The sequence below is a fragment of the Diabrotica virgifera genome, chromosome 9 (genome assembly GCF_917563875.1).
Source record: "Diabrotica virgifera virgifera chromosome 9, PGI_DIABVI_V3a".
Taxonomy (NCBI): domain Eukaryota; kingdom Metazoa; phylum Arthropoda; class Insecta; order Coleoptera; family Chrysomelidae; genus Diabrotica; species Diabrotica virgifera.
Window position 1 is genome coordinate 80,671,187 of NC_065451.1, and position 9,239 is coordinate 80,680,425.

Sequence of the window (9,239 nt, forward strand, 5' to 3'; positions counted from 1 at the left end):
TGTGAATAAACAAACAGGTCACATTTTTGGCAGACTTCTGAAATAAGTCTAGTTATTTTTCTAATGTCGCTTGAACGATTTCGGGAATAAGCAGATAACTTTACTTATCTGGTTATTAACAGATTTTATTTCAAATCGTGCCGAATAATATGTCAACATATCCTACTGTCCACCTGGCAATAATAATAATGATTGTTATAGCAGAAAGTGTTAGTTTACATTTTTTGTTTAAGCATTCAGACGTAAGATTTTGCGGTTAGAGTTCGTGTGTATGTAAAAGCCTTTTTATTATTACCAGTAATAGTAGATAATACTTCAGTTCTAATAATGGGTAGTCGTACAGTCGTACATTACGTATGTTAAATTTGTGTCATCAAAGAGAGCCACTGACGATTAAGTACCTAATATTTTAGTAGTTATAACTTATAACCTCTATAACCGTCGATTGTTATGTTCCGAGATAAGAGTTTTGTGCGCAGGTTATCAAGAGTTGCCCAATTTGGCCAACAACTTTGATGTGAATCCACAAGCTTTGGAATTTACAAGTAACGCAGATTTATCCGGTGCAACGAGTTCTAGTTCATTGCCAGAAGATACGGGAATAAAGAGCTATCAACAATTGATAAACGTGGCAGAAAATGCTTTCCCCCGAGATGTTAGTAATGATAACGCCGAACGTGACATGGATTTTTGTGACGATGACATCGTAAAAGATCGTGATTTCGTTCCAGAAAAAAATGATACTACAAGTAGTGAATACCAAATCACAGAGCCTGTTATTAAGAAAATTAAAAAAGACTTGACTGGTCTAAATCAAGAAAAAAAATGAACAAGGGAGAACTCCGAAAAATAGTATAGAGACGAAAAAACTGGTCGAACTAGAAGGGAGAGAGCTTTAGCAAAGAAACAAAGAAATACTGGGCAAGAATATGTTACAGAGAAGGGTAAACCTGTCAAATCAAGAATGCAAAATCCACTTACTGATTGCCGCATGAAATGTGAAAAAAGGTTCCCAACAAATGTACGACAAACGGTTTTCGAAGAATATTGGAAACAAGGGAAACGAGATAAAAGATCCAATTACTTGTTGTCCTTAATAAGTATTTTGGAAAAGAAATCCACAACAGAAAAACGTACATTAGAAAAGTTTAGGCAGTATACTTGCCGATATGAGTTGAGCATTAGTGAAAAAAGGAAAGCAGTATGCAAAAAATGTTTTGTTAGTACTTTTGGGGAAACAAACGCCTTCATCAACCAAATAATAGTAAATAGACAAAATGTAGTCTCTGGAATACTCAAGGACGATCAACGAGGACGATCCGAACCCAAAAATAAATGGTCTCAAGAAGTGCTTAACGATGTTCTACGACACATTAACAGCTTCCCGGCATACGAAAGCCATTACTGCAGGCAAACATCATCGAAGACATATTTACAGTCAGATTTGTCCCTGACAAAAATGTTTGAACTTTATAAAGAGGACAGAGATAAATGCGTATCCAAAACAATTTATTCCCAACAGTTTTACAAACTTAACTTGGCCTTTAAGAAACCCCAAAAAGATACGTGTTATAATTGCGACCTAAAAAATAAAACTTGCTTATGCACCCCGAAGAAGAAAAAGAGACCCTACTGTTGGAGCAAACCAATCATCATACGGCAGCAGAAGAAGCTTACGGCGCTAAAGCAAGAGACAAACAAATTGCTAAAGAGTCCCCTGATACAGCTCTGTTTGCATTTGATTTGCAGCAGTGCTTACCAACTCCATATTTAAAATCGTCAATTGCATTTTATAAGCGAGAGTTGTGGACCTTTAATTTAACTGTCCATAACTTAGCGACCAACGAGTCCACGTGCTACGTCTGGGACGAATCTGTTTCTGAAAGGGGTGGTAACCAAATCACGTCATGTTTATACAAACACATTATAAGTCTTCCGTCGGAAACCAAGAAAGTTTGCTTCTATTCAGACACTTGTGGGGGCCAAAACAAAAACAGTCATGTTGCTGCAATGTTTATAAAAGTGTTGAAAGAAAAAACGACCATCGAATCAATAGACCACAAGTTCTTGGTGAGTGGACATACGCATATGGAGTGCGATGTCGATCATGCCACTATCGAGAAGGAAAAGAAGCGAACAACTATGAAAATTAACCATCCTTATGATTGGGTGCAGCTTATAAGAAGTTGTAGAAAAACAAATCCATTTACTGTCCACATTATGGAGAGCGATAATTTTTTTGATTTTGCCGCCCTCCTAAAAGGTCCTCTGGTACAAAAAAAAGTTTCTGAAAGCGGAGAACGGTTTTTGTGGAAAAATATTCAATGGTTACACTATGACCAAGAACACGACGGATTCATCCAATACAAAGAAACGTTAAGGAATGAGGAAAGTTTCACAACAATAAACGTTCAGCGTCGTGGAAGAAAGTCAAATCAAGTTTTATATAATAACAATTATATTTCATACGTTCCTTTTAAAATAAAAAATACAGGGTGATTTATCTATAAATTATTTCATAACTTGCTATTACATTTAATAAATATTTCATTTCTTAATTATTTGTTTATTAATGATTGATTACTATTATTAATTAATTAATTGTTGATAATTGGTCATCATTTATTAATTATTGGTTATTATTATTTCATTTATTAATTAATCAATTAGTTTGCTATCTTTATCATGGCTAATATTGAGATTAGCTGAATTACGTAAAAGTACAGGTTCGATTAAATCACGATTGACAGTGTTTACAAAGTTCATTGAAAAATATCTTGATCCTAAGTCTGGGATAGCTCCGATGGTATTGCAAGCTAGACTCGACAGATCTGACAGTATTTTTTCAGAATTTGAAGACGTTGTTTAGATCAAATACCAGATGATAAATTAAATTACCGCGAGGAAATTGAAGACGCATATTTTAAGGCAATCACTACCGGAAAACAACTACTCGGGAGTACTAACTTAAGTACTTCAGTCTCTCATAGCTCGAATAATGCTTGTTCTTCAGGAACATTCAGGACTAACTCTCCCGTCTATATAGATTCCAAAACTCTCTGGGTCCTTTGAAAATTGGCTTGCCTTCCACTATTCGTTTCAATCAATCATTGTTCAAAATGAAAACATATCAGACATTTCAGAAGTTTCATTATCTCAAATCGTGTCTTTCGGGTAACGCTGAAAAGGTCATTACGTCACTTACAGTTTTCTCTTCCAATTTCATAGTCGCTTGGAAACTTCTCTGTGATAGATTCGCAAACAAGCAGCTACTTATTCATAATCATATAAAATCTCTATTTTGTTTAAAAAACATTAAAGAAAATTCTTCTTCACTCCGTCATCTAATTGATACCATTACAAGCAATCTTCGATCTCTACAGTCACTCAATCAACCGGTGGAGACATGGGATGCATAATTGACCTATATTGTAATGAAGCGAATAGATTCGGAAACAGCGCGTGACTGGGAAACCAAGCCTATTGATCCATCTTTCGATGACTTCTTAGAGTTTCTCAAAACTAAAGCTGATGTATTCGACAAGGTTGAGCAGTCTGTGGATTCAAACAGGCGCTCTTCCAGTTCGGGACCAGGTGCTAAATTTAAATAATTAAGCTGCCGCTCTTTTGTTAGCAATCATTCTTCTTTATCGTCTTGCATCTTGTTGTAAGGGTGAACACAAGATCATACAGTGTAGTATTTTCTTAAAACAAAATGTACAAGCTCGCATGGAGGAAGCAAAGAAACATTCTCTTTGTTTCAACTGCTTATATAGGGGTCATCAAAACAATTCGTGTAAGTATGGTACATGCAAAAGGTGTGGCAAAAAACATCATATCTTACTCCACTTTGAATCAAGTGAATATCCTAGTCCTAAACCAAGTACTAGTTCAAATTCTCATTCTCTTTTAAGCACTGTCCACCGGGAAGGTGTTTTGATGTCAACTGTCCGAGTCCAAGTGCTTGACGAACTAGAAAACACACATATTTTCAGAACTCTGCTCGACAGTGACGGTCAATCAGATTTTGTGGCAAGCAGTCTTCTAAATAAATTAGGTCTGACCAGAAATGAAGCGAAAATCTCTGTTGTCGGTATTGGTTAAATCTCTTCTAATGTTTGATTTAAATCCAATATCCAAATCAAGGTGCTTCACTCCTCTTATGAATCTTCAATGTCATATTTAGTCGTTGACAATATATGTGATACGATTCCAAGTTGCTGTCTTGATACTTCAGCCTTTCATATTCCTTCTAATATTCAGCTGTCGGATCCAAACTACGGCATCCCATCTGATATTGATATTCTTATAGGTGCAAGTCATTTTTGGAATCTGCTATGTGTTGATCAAATAAAATTAGGCCCGAACAATCCAATACTCCAGAAGACAAAACTGGGATGGACAATTTCCGGCCCATCTCGCTATGGTACTTCGAAAACTATGTGTAACTTTTTATACAATAAAGAATGCCCTGACTTAAATCGGTTTTGGGGAATTGAAGAGCGTCATACTTCCAAACTTCTTTCAGAAGAGGAAATAAATTGTGAAACACTGTAACGGATTTATATTAGCGTCCAAAAAATAAGAGTACTTAATCGATTTAATTTTTAAAAGTCTTAGGTAAATAATATACACATTCAATGTTTGGATTCCATAAGTAGGTGGCATTGATTTATGTAATCTAGGCCACACATATTGAAAACAGCAAGTCACCAATAATGCTGCTATTAGTAATTCAGGTCACGTTAAAGTATAGTCAATCATAACAAACAAATACGATTTATTTATAGATACGTAGAAAGATAGACAGAGATTATTCATTATTCAGAAACAGACTTGGTTAGAGTCGAGACGGTGTCCATCCATCCAACACCAACTAGTTACTCTAATACTTAGGCCCGGTTTTTCAGTGACGGGTTAAAATTCTGGTTAGCTAACCTAGTTTAAATTTTAACCAATATTTTAACCCTTATATCGTTTTTCAGTGCTTTAAACCAAGATGTGCAATTCTATAGATTTTTGACAGAAAAATAAACAAAGTAGAATTTCATTCAAACCTATTTTATAAATAACAAATAACATAACATTACAAAAATGATTAATGCATTATCAAGTTCCGATTCTTCATCTGATGATGAAGATATAATTAACTTTATTGTGCACTTAGTGCGACCACGTAGAGTACCTAGGTTTCACAATAGAAGAGACCACTATAATTACTGGGACGATGTAGACTTTTTTTGCCGATTTCGTTTGTTGAAGCCAACGGTGGTATCGCTGTTAGAACAGATCGACGGGGAAATAAGAAGTCCAACTGTTTGGTAAATACTTATTTTGCTGTATAGACAAATATAATCTAATTATACAAAATCCAGGAGGAAAATAAACTTCCTGTAGCTGGCTGTATACCATAAATCACAAAAATGCCAAGTTTCTTGTAAAAGGTATATATTAAAATACCCTAAATAAGGGTCAAAATACAAAACGTTTTCGGATTAAGGAATCCATCATCAGTGTTTAAAAGCCCTAAAATTAAGTATAACCTAATTAAATGAGATAAAAGTTAAAATTGACAGAGGTTTTCAAGAACAAGAGGTCATACTTACAAAATTTGCATGCCTGAGCCACCAAAATATATAGGGAAAAACCCTTTAAATGTAAATAATAAAGATGTTTTACATATTTATATAAAATTTATCGGATGTAATAGATAAACCTGGATGTTACCCAGGGCAACACAGGACTCTCCCCACGTGGTTGGAACTTTTTTTGGTGAAAACCTCACATATTGGATTTCAATGGCCAACTGACAAGTGAATTAAAGAGCAACCCGAAATGACACCAAGAACTGTCAATGTAACCTAGTTGTAATATTACTTCAGCCACAACGTTAAAGATTAATTTAAATGTTTTAAGATAAAAAACAGTATCAAATTTACAAATAGTAAAAATAAAAGATGTTCACAAAATATGAAAGATTTTTTCCCTAGAAATAATGCATTAATTAAGTATTCAAAATAGGGAAATGAAATGTTTACGTTACAGGAAGTTATGCAGTCAACAATACCAATAGGTGTTGTATTAGTGGTATAAAATTGTCAATACGATTAGACAAATAATGGTAAAGGCCTTATACTAGGAACACAAAATAGTATGTAATGTGTACATATGTGTACGATTTTAAGAGTATTGATGAAATGATAATTGTTTAATGACTGATAACTTTCTTGGTAGTCGACCCAACATAAATTGTATAAAGATAGAAAAAGTGATATGATAATTGTAAAAATACTGTTTTGTTTTTATCTGATATTTATCTGAAAATGAGACTAAAGTAACTTGATGAAACTGAGTCCTCCAGAGACCTGACATCAAATTGGTTAAAAATGAAATGGTTGTAAAATATGGGGGGGAGTAGGACGGTATGAGAAGTCTGACATAGTATGTTGTGATATTGGACCATGGAAGATGTGTAGTGTGTTGTTATGAAATAAGAGTTATCTAATCTATAAGCTATGAGATGAGGCTAAGAAAAAAGGTGGCTGGAATGAGACTCAATTCTGATGGATGTGGTTGTATATGTGATGTAGGAGCTGAATTTTGGAAAATTAAAGCTAATGTAAAATAATGAGGATGTAAGAGGATGAGGTACAAATGAATATTAAAGAGTTAAAGTAAGATGTTGCTTATCGACAATTGGGAGTGAAATAGATGTATGTGGTAGTCATGAATGGTGTAGCAGAGAAGAGGAAATTGTATCTGATGTGGTTTATGAAAAAAGTTGACGGTGTAAGGGTTGAAAATCTCGGTTAAATGACACATGGCGATTGACACAATTAGGACTTCTTTGCTTCTCTTTAACTATTTCTAAGTCTTCATACAGGTCCAATTTTAGGAAGTTTTTTTGTGAAATATTATGTAATAACGAGACATCTTCTGGGATATTAAGGGTATGTTTGTTTTTTACAAGATGTTGAGAGAAGGTAGAAGTGTTTTCTCTTTTGGTGTGCTCTAAGGAGCGTGAAGATAAGGATCTACAGGTCCTACCTATATATGTAGCGTCACAATCAGAACATTGTAATCTATACACACCACTACGATCCATGTAGTTGATAGGGTCTTTGGAATTGGTAAGACACTGTCCCAGATTGTTGGGCACTTTGAAAGAAATATGAGTATTATCAACTGCTCTTTTAAGAATATATCTAATGTCTCCAGAAAGACGTTCGTGAAGATATGGTAAGGAAGCATATGAGGGTTTTAAGGTCAAGTCTCTAGGGACAGCAGTCTCTCTCAAGACTCTAAGGTGTCTCTTTTGAATAAGTTTGTAGACAATATTAGGATCGTAACCGTTGTTGAACGCTATTTGACGAAGAATATTGAGTTCTTTATCATAGTTTGATGGTGATAAAGGAATAGTTTCAAGTCTATGGATGTAACTATGGAAAGCTGCATATTTATGTGACATAGGGTGGTTAGAAGATAAAGGTATGACATGATCAGTCTGTGTTGGTTTCCTATAGATACTGAAATCGAAATGGTCATCTAATCTGGTAATAGTGAGATCAAGAAAGTTAATTGATTGGGAAGATTCTAGTTCCATAGTGAACTTGATGTTAGGATGGATTAGATTGACTTTAGAAAGCAATAGGTCAGCTGAATTAGAATTACCGGAAATGAAAAGCAAAATATCATCTACATATCTAAACCAATGGAGTATTTCCGGAGTTTTCATGATAAGAGTGGATTCTAAATGATCCATGAAAATATCAGCTAGGAGAGGGGATAAACAACTACCCATGGCTAGGCCATCAGGTTGTCTATAAAATTTATTATTAAATACAAAGAAGTCTTGAGCTAGACAAAATTGTAGTAATTGGATGATGGAATTAGTAGTAGACGTAGTAATAGAGTTGGCTCTTAAAAGAGAATGTACCAGATTAATAGTTTCAAGTTTAGGGACAGAAGTAAAAAGGTTGCTAACATCAAGTGAAAGCATAGTAATGTTGGGACGAAGGTTTATTTGTTGGAGATTGTTGACTAGTTGAATGGTGTTTTTGACTGAGAAACGAGGGGTGAAATTCGTCAAGTTGTTAATGAGATTTAATATGAATTTTGATAAGATGGATACTGGTGTGTTTATGAAGCTAACAACTGGACGGATGGGGATGCCCTCTTTATGTATCTTAGGTAAACCATACAGTCTGGGTGTCAATGGATTGCTTGGTATTTTATAGTAGGGAGCAAACTGTTCTGAACTCTTGAAATCCAATATGTGAGGTTTTCACCAAAAAAAGTTCCAACCACGTGGGGAGAGTCCTGTGTTGCCCTGGGTAACATCCAGGTTTATCTATTACATCCGATGAATTTTATATAAATATGTAAAACATCTTTATTATTTACATTTAAAGGGTTTTTCCCTATACATTTTGGTGGCTCAGGCATGCAAATTTTGTAAGTATGACCTCTTGTTCTTGAAAACCTCTGTCAATTTTAACTTTTATCTCATTTAATTAGGTTATACTTAATTTTAGGGCTTTTAAACACTGATGATGGATTCCTTAATCCGAAAACGTTTTGTATTTTGACCCTTATTTAGGGTATTTTAATATATACCTTTTACAAGAAACTTGGCATTTTTGTGATTTATGGTATACAGCCAGCTACAGGAAGTTTATTTTCCTCCTGGATTTTGTATATTGACGGTATGGTCAACTTGGCTGCCCAATACATGCGCTTAGCCACTAAAAGATGTACTTTAAAACTGGATATATGGTTTATCTCCCAATGCATCAACTATAATGTTTTTCCAAAGTTTTGTAAAGTAAAAACACCAGGAAATGTTCCAGTCACCTTAAAGAACACATTCCAGCTCAAAATATTAAAAAAGGAGATTTGTAACCATTATGGAAAGCTTAACTTCCTAAACTGTAAGCTTAAGGTAACATATGACTCTTTACTTCATTCTATAGGCTTTGATAACCTGAGTAACTTTTTGAATGATGTCCAGGACAGATTGGACAATGTAACCTTTATTAAATTCAATACACTTAAATCTAAACTTGATAAACTCATTCGTAATAAATCTATTTCACCAAATCAAAATAACAGGAACAATACCAAATTTTCCAATTTTTCTTTCCACCCAAGACTTAAAAATCTCTCTTCAGTTGTCTTTAATAAAAATGAACTTGATTTACTAAATCTAGGACTCAAATACTCCATTCCAAGAAAGGTTT